Here is a 27362-nt window from a genome sequence, read left to right as displayed (position 1 = left end):
GTTCCAAGGGACAGTGAGGAGTTGAAGAGGTTAGTGAGGTAGGGGCATAGGACTGGGAGGCAGGACTTCAGGAGTGGAGTAGGGAGGGGGTCAAGGGAGCAGGTAGTGGGTTTGGAAGAGCTGATGAGTTTGGAGATTTCAGGAGGAGTGACTGGGTCAAACTGGGAGAGGAGGCAGTGTGGAGGAGGGGTCGGGAGATCTGGAGGGATGGGGAGAGGAGGGTCCAAGGTAGGTGCTGGAGTAGATCCTGGGAGGTCAGATACAGGGGATAGAGATTTGTAAATGAGATTAATTTTGTCAGTGAAAAAGTGGAGGAATGAGTTGCAGAGATCCGGAGTAGAGGTAGGGAAGCTGTTGGTCCGATGTTAAAAACATTAATGGGACAAACATTTTTATAATTGTGCGGCTCTTCTATACTTTCAAAATATTTGGATCAAATTAATCAAATTCTGGTAATACAAAGAGTAATTTCAGGCATTTGTGTTGCTGGAAGTAAAAACATTATTCACTGTTTTACAGCTGCTGTGAGAAATTGCAACACTAAGTGTAGCCACTATGCCAACATCGTGCCTGTAAAAAGGAAGTATTTCCACGCCAAATGCTTTCTCTTGGGGAATTGTTGGGTCTTTGTAAATTATAGAGTGTGGTCTAGACCTACTCTATCTGTAAAGTGTAATCTGTAAACTCCTGTTGTGATTTGACACTATAAATAAAATTGAATTGAAAATTGAATTGAATCGTTTGGAAGCAGCGTTATTCACATTGATGTCCATCATTTGAGACTTGACTTAGGCTACATTACGTCTGTGCACTCTCTTCTTCTGCCATTGTTTAATAGCACACAACTGGAGAATTGGCTCGTCAAACTCATAGTATTTGCATACTAGTAGTGTATGGATTAATTTGCATTTTTTTCCGCCTAATTTCTGGAAATGTTAAAATTTGTGCTACAGTAGGATGGAAACTTGGCCAGAAACTATTTTTGTTTACATTACATGTCAACAAAACACAGACTGATATGTCTTACCAAACATAACCCTATATTATTCCGCTTATGTGCCATTCTATAGGAGCAGAACATGATGAAGATAATACAAATCATTTTCACACTATCTTTCATAAAGACCACCAGTCTTATAAATTAGGATGCTTTATCACAGCATAACCAAAATGATAGGCTATTATAAAGATATAAGAGGCAATACTGTACAGAAAGCACAGCAATTTCTCCACTGGGTCAATAGTCCCATAGGAACATTAACAGGGATATTTGATATGCTATTGTTTGTCTATGTGCTAATGTATGACCTCTCTTCATCAGTGGTGATTTTTGACTCTTTTTAGGGGGGCTCAAGCCTAACCCTAATCCTAAATTAATCTCAGCCCCCCTACAAATTATAATAATGTTTTTTTTTTTTATTAATCAATTTTAGTGCTTCAAGTTAGAGTTTGTGAGCTTGTCTGTTAGTGACAGAGGCCAAACAATTACAGGTTCAAAGAAACAGGTTTAATATCCTGTGTCGCTGTCGCAAATGCTATGCACCTGTAACCCAGTCATGGAAAGTTTTTATTTATTTATTTGTTAATTGTTTACACCTCATTATCATTTCATTAGATTCTTGTAGTCCACAAAGGGACTTTCGTAGTTCTTTAAGATGTTCAATACTTTGCATGTATCCTCTGTTATAATAATAAATACATATATTCATTGTTATCCAGTGAAATTACTGATTTAGCGGGGGTTTAACACTTTCGCAAGGCACTGTCACATTCTCATTAGGGGCTGAGCCCCCCCTGAAGGTATGATCCTAGAATCGCCCCTGCTCATCATCTTGCTCAAGAACCAAAATGTGGCGCAGTAAATTATACACACAGCATGGTGCGCCATAATTCTACAGTAGCCTATGTTGTGTGACACACACACACACACACACACACACACACACACACACGTCCTGGCTATCCGTTTTACTGAGAGAGAGAGAGAGGGGGGAAGAGAAGAGTGGGAGAGAGGAGAGTATAGGAGGAAGGCTTTGTGAAACGTCGCTGCCAATAGGCGCAGCGCTTTCTAAACAAACCCTTAGCACGTAATCCCATCGAAACCATCCCCCCCGTTTATATCCACTCCTCTCGCGCTCGCCTCTTAAAACACACCGTCCTCCCGCTGCAAGCCCGTCCCGTCCCGTCCCGGCCCCTGGAGGAGAGGAAGCGTCAGCAGCACCAGCTCCGCACCGCGGCGCCCATCACCGCTGCCTAGATCTCGCCTGCACGGTAACATGGTCTGCAGGGCTCGGCTGCTGTAGCCAAGGGCCACATAGTCACACAGCCAGCAGTGAGCAGCAGAAGCAGCAGCAGCAGTAGTAAGCAGACGGAGATCAACACTAGGCTAAATACATCAGAGGCACCGGAGGAGGAAGGCGTCCAGAGCAAAGCCGAGCATCCCTGCATCTCTACGCAGCTGTCCTGCACACCGGCCCCGCTGAACCGGAGCAGGGACGCACTCCTCCCCACCACAGACACTACCTCGGCTTTATCGGGTAAGGAGGAGGGTCGACATTCGTAGTCCTACACATCGCAGATTATTAGCCTAGTTTAATCTTTTTTTTTTTTTTTTTTTTTTCTGTAACGCTATTGCTGGTAGGCTATGATGAATTCGGCGTCTGGAAAAGCGACGCAGATCACTTTTGTTTACCCGCGTGACACGGCGGATATTTCGGCTGTGCTGTGACAGTAAAGCGACCTAAAATAGCATAAGGCTACCGGTATGTGACCTGAAAACATTCCCGTACACCCCTGCAGTTTGTTTGATTACGTTGGCCTAAAACAGATGTGTTTTTTTGTGTGCATTCAACTCAAGTTGATCTTCGGAGTGCTTCCATCGAGTTAATCATTAAAATAAAAAGGACGAAAAAACTCGTTTGTACAGCCAATAGGATGAGAGAGGTATCGGCTTGCCATTTTTTTTTTTTTTTTTTTGAATGATCTTGACAATAGGCAAGGATATATGCGCATGGTGGTGCTCTGGATCTTCCAGCTCTCCTCCTCTGTTTTACAGCCCTGAGGTGCATATTCCTCTCCCTGAAAGAGAGAATTAGAAAGAGATTGAATTGCATCCTCTGCCTTGCATTTGCTGCCTTATTTCTACTATACTGATCATTGAATAGCTGTAATATTCCTGTTGAGACTGCAGAGTAGGCTATGTGTGTAATGAAATACACAGACTATACTGTATATCACAGGACAAAACTGTTTCCTCATAAAGCAAGGTTTTATATTAAGGTATTATATAATGTCTTATATAGCCGTATTCCCAATAGGCTGTTGAATTGTGAATTTTGTATTTCAGTAGGACATAAAGATTTCAAGTAAATATCTTCCTTTTATTTTATAGTGCGCCGCATATGCCACCCTGGCTGTTTCCTAACCTATAGAATAGGATAAATATCAGTTATATATATATAGTTATTGTCTCTGCTGTGATTCTCAGGTTGGGGACCTTAAATCTCACTGCTGTGTAATAGATTGATAACAGCAGTACTTACCAACAAGTGGAGTTATAACGCAGATTGTGGTCGGCTCAGTCAGCCCACGTCCTCGTATGGCTGCAATCTCATGTACAGTATCATGTAAAACACATGATTTAGCATTTCATCCATATTGGAAATCTCTGGCTGATTGACAGTAGTGTTGTGTGGACTAAATCAATCAAGAAAGAGGCAGGGGCCCAGTTGCCCGCGGTGCATATAACATGCCATCTTTAATAATCGTCTGTCACTTAGGTGTTTAGGACCTCTGCTCTCCCTTTCCTTGAGATAGCGAGCGAGTTCGTGGCTGGTTCAGGCCCTGCTATGCTACACTTTGATATGATACATTTTCCTCTACGTGCACACCCAGTTGCTGAATAACCCCTTCAGATTGGACTGGTTCCTTAAAACTTGTGCCACCTGACCCATCCGCTCAGGGAATATTCAGATGAGTCACAAGAGTGGCAGTTGTTGGGTCGAGAGGCACTGTGGTCACTCGGTAATTTTCATTTAGGGCGGCTAATAACCAAAAGAATGATGAGAGGTCCGATAATGCGGCCGTCATCAAGCCTTTAACCCCGGGGGTTAATGAGAAGGTGGTGCGCAGTGGAGGAGCAGCCCTAACTAAATTAATTGTGTATTTGGGGATCGCGTTTTTAAGGGAAACACGCTCAACTCAATTTTGCTCGGGATGTGAGAAGGGCCGGAAAACCTGCTGCTGATGTTTTGGGTTGGGTAGGGGCAGCGTTGAGCCTGCATGTGTTAATGCTAGTCTAGTTGTTACATAAGAAGATAAATGTGTGCTGGAGCACTACTCTCTCGCGCCTGCGCGCACACACACACACACACACGCACACAACTTCTGAGCAATTTTGACCCTGAGGTGTTAGGCACTGAGCAAATGATAGATGTTGTAGTTAAGGTGTGTTTCAATGAGGCAGGTGGTTTGCAGTGCAGAAGGAAAGGGAAATGGTTTCATTATCATCTATTTAAAAAAAAAAATCTTTATTAAACATTGTGAACCGACAGACATTCTGCAGGTCATGGACATTCTTATCCTACAATTACAGTATTTTCCCTAGGTTTGTGGAGGACGTAGGTGCACGTATTTGGTGGGGGTTTTAAAGGGGTCCTCCCTCAGGAAATGGTACGTTTTTCAGTAAAAATGCAATTTCACGTAGTTTGTCTAAAATGTTGGAAAAGCTATACAAAACGTAAAGACAAAACTTGCTGAAGAAGTCCACTGGGAACCAACTACAATCATCACAACTGAGTCATTTAATCAAGTCATTTACTTTTAGGTCTTATTTGTAGTAGGTCTTAGTCGACTAAGATTTCTTTAGTCATTTAGTCATTTTTTTTCAGTTAGCTTTGATGCTCACATTGATTTTACATTCATTCTGCTTAAGTGCTGCTCAAAACACTGGACTGGTTTTCAGGGAAACCCCTGAAACAAAGAGTCCAGTGTGTTTTAAAAATTTAAAATAAATAAAAGTAAATGAATGCATTTGTTTCTACTGTGTACACTGTACAGTACCTCTTTCTGTATTGCTGCAGGCTTTCACAAGTACATGCTAGTGTTGCTCATATAGGTGACCTTGCTCTCATGCTACGCTGCTAGAAATTCTTGCCCCAGACCACATGTATGCATGGAATTCATAAGTACACGGCCTGAAAGTCACTTTGAATTAAGGGTTCTGTCTTGCCTCGTGAACCCAGGTCAGTGGTGGATCATGGGATAAAGAAACACACAGGCTCAGCCTCTTGGAGCTCTTTCTTTCTTCCAGAGAGACAAGTAAAACCTTTGAAAGCTATGAGACCTCGGTGGAGCCGGAGCATCCTCCGGGCATTGAGTCGGGTTAACTTCCCCCCCGCCGCAGAGGCCTGCTGTGTATACTTCTTGTGGCACCATGATGGATGTGGAATTTTCTCGGAGGACAACTCTTAAGGCCTTTATGGAAAAAAAGAGATCATAATCATTAAGAGAATAGCTAAGAGATGGACATAAAGGCTCAGTGCAAAATGGCTTTGCGGTAATGGGGAGGAAATGGTTTTTTTTAGCCTTTATGAGAGTCATGTAACATGTTGCATTTAGTAATCTGTTCAATTCAATTTCAATTCAATTCAATTTTATTTATATAGCACGTTTAAAAACAACCTCAGTTGACCAAAGTGCTTAACATGCTCCAAAAGCAACGAAAAAATAAACACAAACAAGGCACAATATACTATAACTGACAGTAGAAAAAGAATAAGGTCAATAATGTCAAGATATCAAAGTTCAACTTGAATTGAAAGCCTATGAATAATAGTGGGTCTTAAGCATGGACTTGAACGTTTCAGTGGTCCGAGCTGTTCTTACATGACTAGGTAAACTATTCCAGAGGTTTGGAGCAGCCACTGAAAAGGCTCGGTCACCTTTGGTTTTTAACCTGGATCTGGGCACATCGAGGAGCATCTGATTGGACAACCTCAGTGCTCTGACAGGCGTGTGGACATGTAAGAGCTCTGATAAGTAAGAAGGCGAGAACCCATTTAAGATCTTAAAAACAATGAATACAATTTTAAATTCAATCCTGAAACAAACAGGAAGCCAGTGGAGCGTGGCCAAAACCGGTGTAATATGGTCACGCTTTTTAGTCCCGGTTAAAAGTCGAGCTGCTGCGTTCTGGACTAACTGTAACCGACGAAGGGATGAATGATCCAATCCAACATACAGTGAGTTACAGTAGTCTAAATGGGACATAATAAATGCATGCATGACTCTTTCAAAGTCTTTACGTAGCAGGTAAGGCTTTACCTTAGCCAAAAGTCTCAGCTGGAAGAAGCTAGTTTTAACAACAGAACTAATCTGTTCGTCAAATTTGTTTGTTTGTTTGTTGTTATTAGCAATTATCAAATACCACTTTCCCATTATCACCATGATGATATGCTATGAGGTAGTGAACACAAGACACTGGCTTTACCAGTTAGAATGTATAGAACAACAATGCTTGCTATTTTTACTGACATGCAACTTCTTTTAGTCATGCCAAACATGGAAGAAGCACGACGTTGTTATACTGCTGCAGGTGTGACTTTGACAGAAGAGACTGTGGTTTGTATGCCATGTTCTACCAAATTTGACATATTTAACAGAAGAATTAGCACCAAAACAAGTTTGTAAAAACCAAAAAACAATCTCAGTTATTTATTGAAAGTTTAAGACCTAAAAACTCAGTCTTTATGTTAGGACCGTGCGGGTATGGCTGGATCAGATGTTTAATTGTGACTTCACATTATTCCAGATGAGCCTTGGCTACATCAAACCAGTGAGAAAAGCATCTTCAAAAAAAATAAAAACATCTCCAAAACTCATGGCAGGAAGGAATCTGATTGAGAAAAATAGGTTTTAAGAGTCTTTAACCATGTTCACGATATTTCCCTAACCTTAACCAGGTTGTTTTAGTTGCTTAAACGTATTAACCAATATAGGTGGCAGATCAAAAAAATTACCAACAATGTTGTTCAGGTGTGAAGACTTTTTGTAGTGCAAGCAGGAATAGGGCCTGTGCCTTCTTGATTTACAATAATGTATGTGCAGAATGCACTCATTTCACTGTTTTCTATATAATTACTTTACCATGAAATTCCACCAGGCGCGGATGTGCCGCATTCCAGTTCTGTTCCGTCATCCGTCACGCAGCATACCACACCAGGAGCATCTTTCCTACCAGACTCGCAGATTTTGTTGTCTTGGAGGCCGTCCAAAATAGACCTGGCGTGTATTTTTAGCGGAGCTGAGAGATGCGTCTGGCACAGACTGCGTCGCGGAATCTAGGGGTTAGTCCCTAGTAGGGATCGGCTGATACTGTTTTTTCAAGGCTGATGCTGATTGATAGTAGTTAATGAAACCGATAACCGGTATTTGGAACCGATATGCGTTTACAGTGAAAATGAAAATCTTTAAGTCAAAATTAAAATGTTATGTTACATAAACCAACACAAAACTTTGTTTAAATGCTTTAAGCAATTATTTAATAAAATTCGTGAGCTTAGAATTATAAGGTTCTATGTCCACTTTTGGCCGAAATTAAGTTTTTGACATAATCTGATCCCTTAGGTGTTTATTAATGCCTGTGTGGTGTTATTATTGTAAAAAAAATATTTTCTTAGTTAGTTATTAATAAAATAAAAAGGTTCCATCTCACAAAATAGCTGGGATGTAAAAACTTTGATGCTCAATATCTCAGAACTACCCTAAACGGAGATAGAACCTTATAATTCTAAGCTCATGTTTCGAAACTTTCCACATAATACCCAGTAACAGAGAGTCAGATAGTGTTATGGGGGGGAACGTTAAGTCAGACTCAGTGGTGAGTGAAACCGAAGCAGAGGGAGAGACACAGAGCTGTAGCGGACCCAAAGTAGTGCACCTTTTTAATTAATTCACTTTATTGGTTATCAGGCAAATAAAACGAAATGAAAGTAGGGAGAATCAGAGACTGAAAGAGCCACTCTGAAAGGAAGAGCCATATGTCCATGCATCGTAAGCCTTCTCTCCAATGTGGCTTTGTGTTTTCATATGTCACGAGGCCTGTGTTTCCCTTGCACGCTGCCGGCCCCATAACCTGCCCTGATCCTGCTGGAAGAGGGGCGTCTCCTGCCCATCACATCCAATCTGATAAAGTCTGTGATAAGGCTGAGAGAGCAGCTGCTCTGCTGGAGGTGGACAGGGCCTGGACCAAAGATGCTACCAATCAATCTCAATGTGACGCTCCATGTCGCTTAGAGCACAGCCGGTGATGAGTTGATTCATCCTTATCCTTGTATCAATCAACCTGGAGGATGACGGTTGTTGCTGCTCCCCCCTTTTTGTTAATGGACTGCAGTTGCTTGCTTTTAAACGAGTATGAAGAAATCAGATATGGAGCTTTAGCAACATGATTGTTTTTAAATCCCTTGTTGGAGGGAGGTCTAGCTTCACTGTCTCCAGTGAATCCAATCAAAAGACACTGGTCTGGAATAATGTGACAGAACGGGTATGTGATTCCTCCTTATGTCTTCCAACAAAAACAACTAATTAAATAGGAACGGGAAAGCACCGGAAAAAGAGCAGCGGGTTAAAACAATTAACGAACAAAGGATAAAAGAAATTGCATGGAAGCAAATAAAAATACGTTTTGAGTGGAGATTTCGAATAGATGACAGTAATTCTGCAAGTTCACCTCTTGTTCCCGCCTCTCCTCTTGCCATTAAGAGGGTGAAAGGGCAGCCAATTACTCCCAGAGCCCGGCATGTGGTTAAGCTAATGAAGTCAGGGGGGAGAAAATTGCGTGTGAATGTGTGTACCTTGGCAGAAAAGGGTCAACAGCTCTCAACTGATAAGGCGTGGTGGAGAGCACGCGCTCGCCGCACACTCCACCGATACCTCTGTTGAGATCATATCGCTTCTTAACATCAGTTTTCTCAGCATCTCTCCCACCCCATTATAATCTCCTGCTGCCCTCTTCAATTTGCCTTTAATCTTCTTTCATTACATTGTTTAGTTAATCTTGTCTCTCTCTGTCCATTTCAAAAGACTAAAGTCTAAATAGTTTAATTAGTCCCTTATGAAGAATAGATTCTGTTCTCCTGGCTCTTCTCAATGGTTTCTCTCTTGATTTAGATGGCTCCCTTACGCCTTAGGGCGACCCGCGGCAGCAGTCCCCTTTGTTTGTTATGTTTTGTTAGTCATGGTACTATCATGTGGTTAACAAGTTTCTTTTTTGTGATATTGGTCTTTTTTATAGCCCTGTTTGGCCTGCAGCAGGATGACCAGATACCCCTGCTCTGCCAAATAAAAACAAATGGTCATAACCATTGGGCATGGATAGTCTATATCCACCACGATTCATTCAGGGGATTGCTCCGGTGCTCTGGGTTGGCATTCTAACCTCCGGTTGATTTCTGAGGACTATGGTTAACTGCTCCTCAGATCTCTGTGGGGTAAAGAGTGTTTTGTTGCATGATTAAGACAACTTTGAACGAGCACATGTTCCACCAAAACAAGTTCCTTCCCGAGGCTATTTTGCAGAGGCGCCGTTGTTTTGCGTCCGGCGCTTAGCGTCGCCCGAGACGATTGTGATTGGTTTAAAGAAATGCCAATAAACCAGAGCACGTTTTTCTCCTTTACGGGAATGTTGTGTGGACTAGCCAGACCCTCCTCCGCAGCGCTGTGGAGGAAGGTCTGGCAATGCGAGACTAGGGAACGTGATCATTAGGACATCATGTTTCGATACCGTGACTTCGATACCGGTTTCCGAACAAAACTTTTTTTATACCAATTTTCTAAAGTCTATTTTAACAAAAAGGAATTACAACATTAAAATTTACAGTACTAATCCTTTTTGTCAGCTATGTGACTCACAATGTAGTCAAGTCTTTCAAAATACAACACACACATGAGCCCTGTCTCTGTACGCAACGTAGAGTTTTTCCTGCATGCCTCTACGACGTGTAGACAGCCAATCCCCAGCATTATCAGATCCTGGTTAGAGCTATACAGTTTCTGTCGCCCCCATGAGGAATTCTAAGTAATGACAACACCACTGTTGTTCCATCCACATGACCCCCACCCCTCCTCCGCGCAGTTATTTGTAGCCAAGGAGGACACGGAGGATTAAAAAAACATGATGGACTCTTCAGAAGATGTCATTATCTTCCCTCGAGTTTCTGCGTCGAAAGGATGACACCATGTTCTGAACACAGCCATACTGAGAGATACAGAGAGAGTTGTCTGAAGCTGATAGTCTTAATTAGCTTTTCATCCACTCATTTGGCAATGGCTTGAATGAAACAGACTTTCATTAATATCTAAAGTTACGGACTTATGCTTTGAAGCATGCTGCATGCTTATTAGCTTTGAAATTTGGCATTGAATGACAAGGTTTTTTTTTTTTTAATACCCCTGAAGGCAATTCGATCGGTGCCTGAATGTATCGAAGTTCCGTACCCAGCCCTTATAAACATACACATTAATCAGAGAAAGTACACACTGTTTCTAACGCACTGTTGATTACATGCTAATAATTCATAAAGTGAATTGTAGAAGGGGCTCTGATGCTTTCCACTTCCTCTTTGAATTAAGTCCCTTCAGATAATTGGGCGAGTGATTTATCATTGGCTGCCATACATTTGTGTAGCTGCTGTCATTTCCTTTTATTTTTTAATCTTTCCATGGGAATTACTGTGGTTTGTTCATACCATTGCGTTACCGATGGGAGTTTTTCTTGGATCCAATTAAATATATTTAGCAACTTAGATCTTTGAGAATCAAAGGGTTTAGGACCCCTGCTTTGGATGGCAGTCCCAATATACAGTACAGGCCAAAAGTTTGGACACACCTTCTCATTCAATGTGTTTCTTTATTTTCATGACTATTTACATTGTAGATTCTCACTGAAGGCCTCAAAACTATGAATGAACACATATGGAATTATGTACTTAACAAAAAAGTGTGAAATAACTGAAAACATGTCTTATATTTTAGATTCTTCAAAGTAACCACCCTTTGCTTTTTTTAATAACTCAATGAGCTTCATGAGGTAGTCCCCTGAAATGGTTTTCACTTCACAGGTGTGCTTTGTTAGGGTTAATTAGTGGAATTTTTTCCCTTATTAATAAAAAAAAGCAAAGGGTGGCTACTTTGAAGAATCTAAAATATAAGACATGTTTTCAGTTATGTCACACTTTTTTGTTAAGTACATGATTCCATATGTGTTCCTTCATAGTTTTGATGCCTTCAGTGAGAATCTACAATGTAAATAGTCATAAAAATAAATAAAAAAAAGCATTGAATGAGAAGGTGTGTCCAAACTTTTGGCCTGTACTGTATATGGCCCAGGATCATTACAGACATTACATTTTAAAATTGTACTTCATACATCTTTGCTATACATGACCAGATCTTAGCGATTTTAGACCAGAAACTGGCACATTTTCAAAGAAGCCTGCGCAGGTGTAGATAATAAACTCACTGCATCATGCTACATTTACCTTTGTGAAAATATGATAAATCCTCATAAAACATGTACAATCTTTTCAAATAATAAGCCTTTGATTAGTAAATCCTTTAAATAACTATTGAATCGGAAGAAAACATTACCAGGGGGACAGCGCTCGAAAAAGACAAGTGTGTGAAGATGATCTAAAGTATAATGACAACATTGCGGGTGAACTGAGAAATGGTAGGCTATACAGGTGGAGCCTGGAGTGGCAGGAAATCAATGGGTGGAATGCAGACTTAAAAGAGGAGGTTGATATGTTCTGATATGTTTGACACTGACTTGGCAGAGGAGTTTTATTTAAGGTTCGATGTGCATGATTTTATTTATGAACTCTCTGACAACCGAGACAGAGTACTGGGCTGATTGATGAAGGTGGGTACATCTTTCATTCTTCTTCATCAAGAAGAGGAAAACGCCTAGGGGGGGAAGAGGGGGTAAACTACTGACAAGCTAGTCCCGCGTTGCCAGGCCTTCCTCCACAGCGCTGCAAAGGAGGGTCTGGCGAGTCCACACAGCATTCTGGGATGGGAGAAAAACGTGCTCTGGTTTATTGGCATTTCAATCGTCTTGGGCACAGGGAGCAACGGTACCGCTGCAAAATAGCCTCTGGAAGGAACTTGTTTTGGTGGAACGTGTGTACGTTCAAAGGTTGTTTTAGTTGTGCAACAGAAAACTCGGATGGGACAGATCTGAGAGAGATCTGAGGAACAGTTAACCATAGTCCTCATAAATCCACGGAGTTTAAAATGCCAACACGAAGAAAACGGAAGGAAACGGACATTCAACAAAATGAAAGACATTTCTGGTGGCACCTGAACAATCCCGGAAGCGGAACATCGTGGATATAGACTACTGACAAGCTAATAACTGTCATTTCATATATCATTGCAACAGGTCCCTAGACTTTGAAAGGAGCTTACAGTATTTCCAGTAGCTAAAGTCACATCACCAAAGTAATTAAATGATAACCTCGCTTTGAAATGCCATTTTTTTTAAACAAATTGTTAAAAACAAGATTTAAGACACAGGACAGACTGAACCGCCTCCAGTTTGCTTATGAGGCAGTGAGGAAGGATAAAGTTGCATAGCAATAGAAACCCTGTTAAATCTTCTTTTGAGGCATCTGGAAGGAAGCAAAAAACACGATGGCTCTTCATTGAATGATTGTGAATTTTATTTTCGTTCGACAGGGACGATGCAATTCATGTTCAGTTCCAGTATTTCAATATTTCACTTCCAATACGGAGCGAGAACCCTGTTGTACTGCACAGAGAGTTTATTAACTTATTTTAACTCTTGTTCCTAGTTGGGCTTTTACACGTACAGTGTAGGCTACTTAAAATATAAAAAAAATGGATTCATCATAAAACCACAATTACAACACGCTTCAAATATGGAGATACAATAAAATACACATCCCACAATATGCAATATGAACTGTATTCAGCCACATAGTCGTTTTTTGACAGAGTTTGAATAAATGGCTCTCTATCTAGTACACTCTCATCTTCCTCTTCAGGGCTGCGTCCTTTCCCCACTCGTATTTATCTTGTAAACATCTTGCTTCCATCAGGGCGGAGGTTTTGCCTCCCTAGAGGTGACATTATTAGATACATGAGGTTTTTTATTCCATCAGCATTTCTTTTTTTTTTTTTTTTCAACAAAATATGATTTGGCCTGTTAGCTGTGGATGTGATGCGGTGCCTCCTGGTTTCTGGCTGTCTTCCTTTTGCTGCTTTTTCTGATGGTTTTGCTGACAAGAATTCAACGGTATTTCATTTCCAGGATAATTGGCGGATGTCCCTCACCTTCGGTTCTCTGCGTGTTGCCGTTCTCAAACTCTTTCCCTTCGGGAAACGACAGCAAACTTCGAGCAAGCAAGCTACACATTGAAATTGTCAAGTTTTGAAGAAGATTTAGATCGTGTGACAAGGTCTGCTTGGTTGTTTCGAGGAACGATTGTAAAGATTTACAAAGAATACGTTTGTGGCATTTACTCTCTAACTGGGACGTTTTGGGACTGATTGGCGGGGATTGCTGTGGACGAAATACACACGGAGATACGCCAGCTAATGTAAATAGCTCAAGTTACTGTATTGTGTGAGCAGTTACCTTCATTTAATTAATTCTCAATTAAATGTTATTCTTTTGGGTGCAAATGTTCCACCAAAACAAGTTCCTTCCTGAGTGTATTTTGCAGAGCTACTGTCTCTGCCTTTGGTGTTTAGCGCTGCCTAACCCCTATTTTCCACCGCTGCGTTTGGGGCGCGTCGCGACCAAGGTTATTATAGTTTTGCATTTCTCATTAGTTTTTATTTTTATTTCGTTTTGACTTTTTGTTTTCAAATTCTGTTTAGTTGTGAGACTAGGTGGCAAAGACAACAGGGACGTTGGCGTACTTGTATATACTGTATGTTTATGTGCATGGATTGTATTGATCGGCGTTTTTATTTACTAGTGTATTCTTTTTGTATTTATTATTATTATTTCTTATTATTGACTGCTGTCTGCAAGCCAAATTGCCCCTGTGGGACATAAAAGCTTTACTCTAGCAGAGTGTGTGGAATTTTATGGAAGACTGACCAGCAGCTGTGTCTCTACCTCGAATCACACAAATATAAACAGAGTAGTAGCTGTTTTGCCTGTGTTTTATTTTATTTTTTTATTATCATATGAGAGTAGAGAGGTATTGTCACAGTGAGGGGAGCGAGAGAAAATGTTCCAGGGGGGAAAATTATCGTTTCATACCATGACAGCATCAATTAAGCTCAGCGTTTTCTTCTGCCAGCCTCTCATAGGGCTCTCCGGGCAATAACAGAGGGCCATTCAAGAATAGAAAAATCGATGTGGCGCCGGCTGGCTTGGATGCATTTACAAGCAGCCGTAATGACTGGAGACTCATTTCTCCAGCTGCTGGTGCAATCACATTGCAACCTTTTTTTTCTGTGGAGCTGTGAGCAAAAGGAGCAGTGTTATTCTGTAGAGTCAATTAAACGTGCTGCGGTCTGCCTCTCTGGGCACAGAATGATTACTATATGATGTGAGCTGCCGCGATGCTGACACTTTTTGCTTTTTGCTTTTGACAACGACAGTTGTTTTACCTTTTATACTAGTCTTGCATTGCCAGAGCTTCCTCCACAGCGCTGCGGAGGAGGGTCTGGCTAGTCCACACAGCATTCCGGGATGGGAGAAAAACGTGTTCTCTGGTTTATTGGCATTTCTTTGAACCAATCACAATCGTCTTGGGTGGTGCTAAGCGCCGGACGGAGCCACGCGGCCTCTGCAAAATAGCCTCGGCAAGGAACTTGTTTTGGTGGAACAATACGTTCTAAGGTTGTTTTAGTCGTCCAACAGAAAACGCTGATTGGACAGATAGTCTAGCTAGCTGTCTGGATTTACCCTGCAGAGATCTGAAGAGCAGTTAACCAGAGTCCTCAGAAATCCACCGGAGTTTAAAATGCCGACACAAAGAAAGAGGAAGGTAAACAGACATCAGAAATCACAAACAGAAATCAGGGACATCCAGCAGAATTTCCAGTTGCACCGGAACAATCCTAGAAATGAAACATAGTCGATATAGACCACCTTCTTACTGATCAGGAACTTGCACCTGATCTCCAAACAAGCCTCGCTAGTGATTATTGTTAGTGTTGCTGCTTCTTACCTGTAACCCCACAACATGCCAGATATTATAGATGTGTACTGTTTTCAGGGCACCCTCTTTTTCGTTTTCAGCAGCTGACTCATTGTGCTCAACTGGACAATAAATTGACACATTTCATTCAAGCACATTTCCAATGCATTAGGGTTTCATCCTGGGAAAACACATAAACTATTTCCCATTTCCTGAGAAATATAACAACAGGAAACACTAGTTAGGTTCTAGGCGTAAACCAAATAGACTGATACGTAGGCTACAGAATATAGGTACGTAAGACCTTTACAGCCACCCGCATGGATGCAATTCTCAGAGTCAGCAGGAATGCAAAATTCAGCAGCACAAGGGTAACTTCCATTTGTTCACCAAATGCATCTGTTATAGGCTGTACAATCTAAATTAGGCTAGCACAACACAATGTCTGCCACCAGCTTTGCGTTGAAATTCTTTAAAAGATTGAACAATGGAGATGCAGATTGTGTGCTCTGAACGCGAACAGAGTATGGAAATCGATTTTAGTAGAATGACTTTGAAAATGCCAGTTTTAAAAGTTGTCAAATATCACTTCCGTGAGGCTGTTCTCGGCAGACAGATTGCAGGCTATGGACTTGGCATTTTGGGTTAAAGTTAAGTTCTTTCTAATGTTTATTCACATATTACGTTCTTGTGCTTTAATAATTATAAAAAAAAAAAACACCCAATAATACACCAAAGTGGTCAAGTTGGGAACCCATTGGTTCAAGCATATTTCTCCTCGTTGCATTTAGTGTTGCTTGAAATAGGACCAATACGTTTTGACTGTAGCTGCAGTTCTACCTTAGAAACAAGTCGTTTTCCCAGGTTACCAGGGATAGTGTGCTTCTGAAAATGTCTTATTTTCGGGGAAAGTAATGAATCCCCTCGCTGCATGTGACAGTTGACTGAAAATCATGCTGAATCTCTTCTGTCAGGACAGTTACACTCTGCAGAGCAGGATTCTGAGTGGGTGGTGCGACACAGCTAATTTATTATGTTGCCCTTAGCAAGCAAATCCACTTTTCACTGTGATTCCATTGACGTGCATTGATTTTGGTCCAAAGTTTTGCTGTTATAAATGCTGGTGTACTTGGTTAGATTTGCTGTGTTCCAGTTCAGCCCTAATAGTCTGTTTTATTTCAGTTTTTTTTTTTATTCTATTGACTAATATGTTAATTGAAAAGTATGTTACGCGTGGTCCTGGTATCTGTGTAACCACGATTAAATGAATAATAATACTCACTGTTATAGTGTAGCAGCTCCAGAAGTAAACTACTCACAAGTACTGACAGGCGCTGAATCACTTTTGCATTCGTGATGCTTTGCTCTGATCTTTACAGAACTGTCAAAAGAAAATATCTTCCAATTATTTTTTTTAATCATCCACATTGGTAGAAAAATACAGTATTTCATGATTAAACACAGTTCAGTTCTATTATCCTACCAGACGTGGGAGGACCTTGTTTACATGTGTCAGAATCCTGCCTTCGTCACGACAACACAAACACCTTTTTTTTCTCCATGTTTCTTACAGCCCAGGATAAACAGGTTGCTTGTCAGCCTCTGTCCTTTACATATGGCAGATCTGTAGCAGAACTGTCAGTATATCACAATAATGTAAATGTGCTCTCAATGGACGCCGTGACTGCATTGAAGCTTCCAAGGCAGTGTGCTGTGAAGCTGTTACTCTCCACGTTAAGGTTTTAGTTGTGTCAGTGTGTTGGCTTACACATAAATCGGGTAGAGGGGGTAGGGGGGGCTCGGCTGTGAGCCCCAAGGATACGATAAGGGAGGAGCATAGGAGAGTCTGCAAGCAAAGACGAGAAGTTGTCTAAACGTGTGATCTTTCCACCACGAGCCAAGAGCGAGCCCTTCCCCCCCATGCCAGGACAGTACTGTACGAGTCGCGCCACTGCATTGTGGGATATCTCTATCACGCAGCTCGTGGGCCTCTGACGGTGCGACATGATCGCTTGTGAAGGGGAAATTCTGGCTGAGTTGGCCGTTTCTCTTCCTGACAAAAAGGCGCGGCTTGCTGGTATTTTTAGACTCGTTCTCTCTTTTGTTCCATCACCAGCACAGTACATATGAAAGTGAGACAGATATAATGTGGCCAGGCGGTACGGCGTACTTGTCCCCCCTTCCATGCAGCCTGATATTTAAGTTGTTTCTCAAGCTTTCTCCACCTTGCATCTGCATATCATATGCTGCATGCCTCTGCCTTATTTGGGAATCGGGGGGCCCTCACATATGTATGTTCAAGACGTTGTGTTTCCTTTGAAACAATCTTCACGGGATAGAGAAAAGTTTGAGTTAGATTAGGGTTGTGTGAATCCGAAGTGGAGGCTAAATACTCTTTATGTAAGTATAATATAGAGCAAGCCTTTGTCTTTGAATACTGTGATGACTTTTAGGCTTATCTGCCTTTACTTGATAGGACAGCTGTAGACAGGAAACGAGGTGGGGGGGGGGACGACATGCAGCAAAGCACTGCGGGTTGGAATCGAACCCGGGCCACTGCGGCAAGGACTGTGCCCCGCTGCATGGCTGCAACCGGGCGAGCCACCAGGGCGCCCCCCCCCTCTTCCCATTTTCTTTTTAACCGCACACTACTTCTACTATAGTGAAGTCAGGTGTAACACCACGGGGTTTGTTGCGTTGCTTCCTGACAACTTTGCATTATAACAGGATTCAAAATAAGGACGGCGAAAGATCAACAAAAGGCATGCCGTGAAAAGGAAATATATTTATTCAACATTCATAATTCTGTGCCTGTGTGAGGATGAAGAAATTTGGCAAACGCACAGCCACAGTTCACCTACACATACACGAAAAACATGCCACACGCTGCCAAAAATGGAGTTATTTTTATCGATTCATTTAATACGATTGTTATATGAGTCACACATTTCGGAGGATGTGTGATCACCATGGGTTGGAAGAGAGGTAAAACGTCAGCCAAGGACTAAATGTGTGGGGGGGGGATCAACAACCGCCTGTGCTGTTGTTTCTCAGTTCACCAGATGTCTGCAGGAGTAAGGCGAAGGGAGGCAAAAGTGAAAGCCGAAATACGCAGTATGTGATAATGTTAGAAATGAATATCGCGATAACAATATTACTTGCGATAAATGAGCAGATATTAAAGTGTACTCAGTTCTACATTTCTGCTGCTTTCAGTATTCTGCTAAAAAACAACAACTTGTTTGTTGAAAGACAAATGAAAGGGAATCATTTGCACCATTCTTTTATTGAACAAACGGAACATTGAATTGAATATAAAAGTCTTTAAAAACTAATCTTTTTTTTTCCTAAACCTAAATTGTTAGTAACACGTAACTTTAACTCATTACATGCCACCAACACCACATAATGGGGGGGGGGTTAAGAGATTGTGGTCAATACACATATTTCTTTAAAGATTATTTTTCGGGCTTTTGCCTTTATGTGATAGTACAGCTATAGATTGCCAGGACAGAGGCGGTGGGGGGACATGCAGCATAGAACCATGGATTGTAAAGGTCTACATGTATCAGGGCGCACGCTCCACCAGGTCAACTACTGGGACGCCCCTATTTCACATATTTCTATGAGGTCAGGTTTCTATGGGTTGTGTGTGTGTGTTTATGTATGTGTGTGTGTGTGTGTGTGTGTGTGTGTGTGTGTGTGTGTGTGTGTGTGTGTAAAATAGCAGGGAGTAAAATAACGTAATCCCCCCCCTCCAGGGATTAATAAAGTAATAAAGTAATTCTCACATGCCACATCTTGCTAAAACCCTCGTGATGTAGCTGTCTGTTACCCCTCTTCTCTCATCACAGAATCATCCTTGACCTGAATAAGTGAATAATTGCCTCCGGCAACAAAGAAAGGAAGTTGATGCTCCATGGGAGAATAATTACCATCTTCATCCTGCAGTGTGTGTGTGTGTGTGTGTGTGTGTGTGTGTGTGGTTTTATGACTGCAGAAGAGTGAGTGCAATTCCCGCACGTGGCCGTTAGAGTGTCTTTGGGGCTCTTGCTGCTGTGCCGGTGCAACGTGCTGCTCTGGGACACAAGCTAAAATACACTTCGGTGCCTCGAAAGCCCTTCACCCTGGAGGCCTCTCTCAGTAAGGGATGTCCCCTTTTAGAGAGCCCTTGGAGAGCTTAAAAAGCAGTACAATAACCCTTTAAGCACTTCCATGCATGTGGGACAATTCACCTCTCAGGTAACGTGATACTGTTGGCAGGTTGAAAGGAAAGAGGTTTGATTAAGTGTCCTATTTAACTTGCCTTACAATATAATTTACACCGGAGCTACAACTAAACCTGAGTGCAAGCTTTTCAAACTGTCCAAAGCCGCTGAACGGACGTTGGAACAATACAAATTCCTTTCCTGATGCATGCAGGTTTGTACTTAATATCAACCTTTTGAATGATTGTGTCGTAGTTGAGTGATTCCCCACCAGGGGTACTTGTACCCCGTGGGGGTACTTCTGCTGTTGCCAGGGGGTACGTGGAAAGATTGTGGAGCAGCTCAACTAATTTGAAAAAAAATTGAAAGTATGATTTGATTAAAGGAATATATCGTCTGAAAGACCTGAACACTATATGTTGCAGTTATGTAAGAGTGCATTGAAAACTAGTTAGCGTTTAAATGGGTAGTTAGCTAAAAGAAATGGCTAAACAATTGAAATAGCCAGCTATAAAAAAACATTTGCATAAGCAGCTGAAAGGGTTAGCTCAAAGTAGGCCCAAAGTAGGAACAGTTCAAACAATTACAAATAATAATTATCCCATTAGGAATGGATAAATGGTTGAACCATTCAGCAATCTAAGTATGAAAACATGAACAGTATTCACTTTTATACAATGTATGGTGTTCTACATTTGGAACATACATCTGGAATTGATGAAGGGGTACGTGAGTTCATCTGTCACAGGTCTGTTGGGGGTACCTTAGACCAACAAGGTTGGGAACCACTGTCGTAGTTCATGGGTGTGCATGCTAGAACTTTATGTGCAACGGTTGGAGACTGACTGCTGTCCGGGCAACTAAACCAGGACACGGCGACAGCACTCATGAATCCCAGCGCAGCATGAAGCTTCTGAACCCACTTTTGGGTAGTTTAGTAACAAGGAGAAAAGGCCAGAGGGCCAGGTTCTAGCGGCCCTGTTGCCAGTTTGCGTTGGCAGGAGCAGGACAGAAAGATCTAGAGCAGCAACACCAAGGGAGCTCACGCAGCAGCAAAGCTAGGCCCTAGGCATTTAGCGAAGATCAAGGGCTGTTAGCAAACGACAAACTGAAATTGGAGACATTCTTGATGGGGAGGGGAAATGGATGGAGGAGGGAGGAAAAGAAAAGGGAGTGAATAGGGAAGACGGGTGTTGTATGTCAGCAGGTCGATTGCAGCTAAGGATAGAAGTATATCAGGATTCTCCTTCACATCAGCAGCAGGAATAGAACTTGTGAGGCCCTGAGGGGAATCTGTGGTTGCTATAGATTTGTGTAGGGGTCAGCTTGGCAGGCACAATGTCACTTAAATCATAATTTGGAATCTTGGAATCTCATTTTGGTCCAAGAATAGACTAAATGCTCATTTCTCAAACCAACCAGTGTACCCATTGACTTCTTGTCAAAGCAGAAAGCATTGTAGGGCTAATGTGGAGATTTACAAGTGTAAAAATGTGGGTTCAAATTGTAATCACAACTCAAACTCAAACAATGCTTAAACAGGCCTTGTTTTTTACTGAACCGAAGCAACAAGTAAACTGAAGTTACGGACAGGTACAAACACAATGTACAAAAGGTTGTTTATGGTGATGACACGATATGAGCAATATGGTCAGTGATTGTGAATCTTTGAACTGAATGGCCCTGTTCCAATATTGATTCATAATTTCCACCTCTACGTCATGTACAGTATGTGCTTGTGAATACCATGTTGTTGGTGAGAACTGCTCCAATTATCTGCTGATAATCCTTAGTTCATCCACAGGATTACCCTGATAACTGTATGGTTGCTATACTTAGCATGTACATCAGAACGAGAATACGTCATCCAGTGGAGGCTCTCATCACCACGTCTCTATCTGGTGGAATATAATCCAGCGTTCCTCATAGATGGCAACAGCAAAAACAGAAGAAAAGGAACATGTCTCCAAACTTACTTTAAACAAACCGTTTTGTATTAATAAGGCTATGCTGAAGATTTGCTGTGTAGTTGGTTGCATCAACAATACACCCAAACTTCCCTTGCGATATCCTAAAAAAGATCCTGATAGATGGGCTTTGGCTCCAAGCTATAGACCAGACCGGCATCACAGAAGCTCCCTTTTTGGGGAAAAAAATTCAGTTAAGAAACAGGAAAATGCTGAAAAGCTGTCTGGTAGTGGGTTTATCAAGATTCAACACTAATTTTGCGATTTTTGAGATTAGAGACTTATAAGATACTTAAATATTCACAATCGGTGTGGTAAATCGCTAAAGGATGCTAGTGACGGTTACTACTGATGGATAGGGTAGCTAACGTTGGCTTAAGTGGGAGGCTGTCGGAGGCTGTCGAACAAACAGTGGGCTAGTAATAACAGGTTGATTATTTACAGACAACACTTAGCCTAACAATAGTGACTCAATCAAATATGTGTGTCCAGATAAGCAATATCTGGCCTGATTGGGTCATCCATCCACTTAGACAGGGGAAGACTGAGGGGATATGACAACGATCAACATTAATTAATTAAGGTACGGTGAACGCTCAAATAAATATTAGACATGTCTATTAAGCAAATGTTTGTTTGACAAGAAATAAATGCATACACATTTGTCAAAATTATGATCCAAACACATGTCAAATTGAATTGACATCAACAGGATCTTCTGTCTGTTGACATTTTGCGAAGTGCTCATATATGCGTGTGTGTGATGGACATATGTTACAGTAGCACGGGACTAATAGGTTCCGATTATGGCTTGGGTTGAGTTAAGAACTGGTGTGTGCTAAGCCTGATGAGTAATTATTGGACATGTTTGGTTACCATACCATGGAAAAGTCATTACTTTGTTGAATGAAAGCCATTTTGTTAAAACAAATTAAAACATTTTATTTTTACGTGTTCTTTTAAAAAAAAAAAAAAAAAAAAAGACAGTACAGTCCATGATGAGGACAAGTCTAAGGTAAGGAAAGGTTTCAGCACTTGTTGGTTTCGGTTTTGGTCTTAAAAGGCCTCGTTATTTTTTGAATGCATGGATTTGAACGTTAGTTGCATCAGAACATGGCTATCTGTCATAGCTTCCTAACAATGGGCTGGATTATCTTAGAGGAGAGAACAGGGCTGGTGGCTTAAAGTGCGTTTAAAAATATAATTGTGCTCTTGAAGAGCTGGAACCTGCTGGCTTCTGAACTGTGGCTGGCTCGGCTACCGAGGTCAAGTTGTCTCCAGGAGGGAGACAGGCTGACGTGTGGCTGCATCTCGCCCATCGGAGGGAGGCTGCTGCTGCTGATATAATAATAGGCTGTCTGGGTGGAGGACCACGATTGGGGCAGTCAGCAGCCGAGCCTCCTGCCTTCGGTTTGCTCAGTGCGCGACAGACACTATGGATTTTCATATATTGTTATGCTCAGGCCCCCGTGCTAGAATTACGCACTCGCTAAAGGTCATAGCACTGCACGGAGCAGGTACTGACACCAAAACAGAGGGAGGGAGGGAGGAGGAAGAGAAAAAATTGGCATTAGTTATCCATTAGTGTTCCTCTTGTTTTCTTTAATCTTTTTTTTCTTTAATCTTGCTCTCTTCTCTTTCTTTTCCTTCTCTTGGTCCATTGAAATGCAGCCTAACCTAAACAAACATTTCCCTCCCCCTCTTAGACTCGCATATTGTGTGGTCAACAAATGTTTTAGCTTGACTCGCTTTGATGCATCGACCGTTCAGACACTCGGCTCGTCGTCTCCTCTAACCTGGCACCTCCCACGCAAACACATGGTGCGCTACAGTGGGGAAGCTAGCTCGAGCGCCCCCTCCCCTGCTGTGAAGGCAGGGACAGATGCCGTGCTGACCTGAGCCGTATGCTGCTGAAAGCAAGCTTTGAGCAACAGCTTTGAGTGCTCACAGCTCTGGACTAAAACAATTAATTTATTGCCTCCATCAAGGGCGGACCAAAATGTTGTAAACATTCAGGGCTCAGCCCAAACCTAGGGGGGGGGGCATGCTCCCTCAAGCTATTTGATAATAGAATGTCTAAAAATCTGGAAACCATTTGTGGACAACATGATAGTTGCCAAGGCAAAAGTACATGGGATTATCATCAAGTGAGCATGTCTGTAAAGGGCAGACTCGTGGGTACCCATAGAACCCATTTTCATTTAGACATCTGGAGGTGAGAAGTCAAGGGACCCCTTTGAAAAATGGCCATGGCAGTTTTTCCCTCGACAAAATATAGCCTAACTTTGGAGCGTTATTTAGTTTCACATGATACCAATATCTAGCTTTACTCTAGCTTTAAAACGGAACCCACTACAGCCTCTGAAAGAGCGTAAAGTCAGCCTCAAAGATTCAGGGCTTTTGAGAAAACATTTGGGGCTGGAGCCCCAGAAGCAACCTGTCCCCCCCTCCCCTCAACCGCTCCGTCCCTGGACTCATTCAAAAGTGTTGTAACCTATAAAGCCGTGGTGTCTTAGCCATTAGCCGAAACAAACAAAAAAAAACGAAGAGATAATAGCCACCTGCACTTTTCCCTTGGTGGTCGTCATCATGCTCTATTACTGTGCACTTTATTCATTTGCATTCTTTCAATTGCTGGTGTAAACAGAGGAAAGTGCACTTAAAGGATTGCTAAAGGACTGTTTTGTGGGCACAAAATTAAAATTGTGTAGTTACAGAACAGTCTGGAATGCATATTGCGTTTGTCTTTCACTCAGCAGGACAAATGGCATCCACATCCGAGTTTCACGGTACACTTTTACTACACTATTATTACATGTAAATGTCAAGAATAATTTAGCATTCATATGCAATGATGTCTCATCTGTGTAGAGAGGGAACAGCGAAGCAGCTGCCGGGCAGAACTGGTTAATAAATGTGCGCTGCCTACACCCTTAATTATGACTTACCTACCGTCTGTGAAGATGAGCTTCCCAGTGTAAATATTTCATAAGGACGCTTCCCACAAGTCTTGAAAAATATTATATAAATCAGCTGGCTTATATCTCTACCATGCAACCATGCAAGGAAACAGGAAATAATATGCGTATGCATTCCTGTATGCTGACATGTTTGTGCATTAAAAATTAAACAGCTAGAGAGGATTTTGTGGTCCAGGACATCATCAGACACCCGGAATACAATTGTATGCTTTGGATGATTGGAAAGCAGTGATACGGTGTTCCTGTATATTCACAAGCTACAGATTGAGTAAAAAAAAGAAACATGGCTTTTTATGAAACGGGAACACGAACGAGGGTGTCAATGACTATGTTAACATGCACATAATATTCTGGTTTTTGTCCTTATTCCGAATAAGACAATATTCCGACTAAACTGTTTACATGGCTAATGAAAGTGAATATTCCACTAATATTCCCGTTTATATGCAGCCGTGCCAAATAGGATTTTTTCAAAGTTCTCCAGCGGTGGTGGACTGAGGTAAAAACCCCGATTGAGACGCATATTCCGAGTGCGCTGTAGACATGTCCAAAGAATGCCTCTTAAACCCGATTAATACCGGAATATCCCACGTCTTAATCGGAAGATGCTATATTTGGAAAAAGGCCTTATTCGGAATATCCAACCAGAATATGCTGTTTACATGACCCGTATCAAATTCACAATATTGTCATATTCAGAATAATAGTGGAATATTGGTGTGCATGTAAACATTCTCAATGTTTGGGGAATATGAGATCCCTGTCCACTACCAAGAAAGCCATTATCACAAATCACCTTATTCTCTATTGTTGAGTTGTGGGAAGAGGTTTACCTGCATGCCATAAGGGCCCGTAAATAGTCCCAGATTTCATAGCAGAGGATTGATCTGTGTTTGCTTGCTTGGAACCCAAGTAATGGATACGTGGAGGCACTCAGGTTGCTCGAAGTTTTCAATCCAGTAAACCAGATTGTTACTTCTAAATGGAGGACATTATTTCTTCTTCGTGACCCAGATGGAAATAGCAATACCCTCCAATGGTCGTGTTATAAATGAGGTCAGCCTCCTCCCAGATAGAGGTCTGCTCCGGTTGTCCAGTGAAGTGTGTGTGTGTTAAAGCTCAATCAGACAGTCTGGCTTGCCGGAAAGTACCATTGAGTGGCACATTACACAATGTTACAAAAAGTCACTCTCTTAGTAATTTATATGGCGTTAAAAAGCCCCCTTCACATTTGTCATTGGAAGTGCACCCAGCAGATGGCGTAAGTTGACTCCCAGTGTCACCTGTCATATAAGGTGAGTTTGAGAAGCTAAATATCTGGCTGGTGGGTGGAAGTAGTGAAGACTTCCAGCCAATGTCAACGAGTCCAATGTTCTTGACACTGAGTGCTTGCTGCTGCATTGGTCCTTATTCTTTACTCCATAAGGTTTCTGCCATAAGATTAAGACATACTTTATTGATCCTGCAAGTGGAAATAACTGTTAGTTATTACACCCAAATACAGGCCCGAAAATACACACACATGCCCAGGCAGGTCCGATACACGTACTGATGGAGAGATGTCAGAGTGAGGAGGCTGCCCACGACAGGCGCCGAGAGAAGTTGGGTGCCTTGCTCAAGGAACTTGGCAGTGCCCAGGAGGTGAACTGGCACGTCTCCAGCTACCAGTCTACACTCCGTACTTGGTCTGCACGGGGACTTAAACCGGCGACCCTGTCTGGTTCCCAAGCCAAGTCCCTACGGACTGAGCTAGCACCAAACATCAGATCATTTTATTTAAACACATGAAATATCTATACAATCTTAGGCAGTGGGATTGGGATTCTCTTCCTATTTGTGGCCACATTTTGTTATTAAGCACCATTATATATTATATTTTTAATTTTATTTATTTAGAAGATGAAATAATTATTGCTAGCTTTGTATCACGAGGTCTTACATTTACAAAGTATGCAAATTGAGTGGGATAGTTCCACTAGATTCCAAATCAAATTAACTACATTATTAATCAAGTGCCATTTTTGTTTTATGATAGTAAGTTAATAGTGAAGCGATTTTAATTCATCTTACTCTGCACTTGTGGTTATATACTGGTCACTTATTTTGAGAAATATGTAAATAATGTACATTAGAGCTGCAAGGATTAGTCAATTAGTTGATCGAAAGAACTTGCAGCAATTTTGATAATTGAATAATTTTTCAAAGTCATTTTTTTAGGCAATTTATCAATATTATCAGATAGAACATGACATTTAATGACACCAATCTGGGCTCTATGATATTGTGATGGTTCACTGTTGAAACTGATGTTTTATAGATGTAAAAATGAATCGATTATTCGAAAAAATAACCAGCAGATTAACTATTTTCATCCAGTGTGCACTCAGAATAAATGGGTATCAGATATTCAACATGAGTGGAGAATGCAAATTCAAGCAAAAAGGGTTCTCTGAATTTGATTGTAATAATCTCTGGACTACATGATTTCTTTCCTGTAGTTATAACTGTAAGTAGTTATTTCACCATGGGTTCCATCAAAGAAAGTCATCCCTGATCTACCCCAACTGTCCGCTCTATCTGTCTGTCTGTCTGTCTGTCTGTATGTCTGTCATCCTCTCCCTCTGAAGACAGTACAACATAAGCCTTTAAAAGCCTTTGCCTTTTGCGCTTATGCAACCTTAAATGATACTTCATCACATTCTCATCTCCTCTTCTCGCTTTCAGTCCTTGACAAATCATCAGCGGCTGCACGGTTCTTACTTAGTCATTTTAAATGAAAGAAGGACAATCACGGAGTACTATGAGGTGTGTGCAAGTGTGTGAATACACGTGTGTGTGTGGGCTCCCTCTTTGACGGAGACTTATTATCGGGATTTAGACATGCTCTGAAAACTGAGTGCAGCAGGAGAGAGATGGCTCCACACTGAGGACCAGTCCTCATTCTTATTTTTAACCACTCCATTAATGTCTTTTCCCTCAATAACTCTCTGTATCTTCATCAATCCTTCCTCTCTTCTCCCT

The 27362-nt window shown here is 41.6% G+C and overlaps 1 protein-coding gene across 1 annotated transcript in view; it reads left to right on the top strand.

The window, feature by feature from the left end:
* Positions 1-2036: 2036 nt before the first annotated feature.
* The window catches only part of LOC114568071 (hippocalcin-like protein 1), a 46736-nt gene continuing 21410 nt past the window's right edge, over positions 2037-27362 (top strand). Inside the window, exon 1 of the mRNA XM_028597439.1 lies at positions 2037-2537. The gene's annotated coding sequence lies outside the window, so the exon portion shown is untranslated. The remainder of the gene's footprint in view (positions 2538-27362) is intronic.

Source organism: Perca flavescens, chromosome 14 (genome assembly GCF_004354835.1).
Source record: "Perca flavescens isolate YP-PL-M2 chromosome 14, PFLA_1.0, whole genome shotgun sequence".
Taxonomy (NCBI): Eukaryota; Metazoa; Chordata; class Actinopteri; order Perciformes; family Percidae; genus Perca; species Perca flavescens.
Note: the sequence above shows the minus strand (reverse complement) of the source record. Positions and strands in the feature narration are given on the sequence as shown.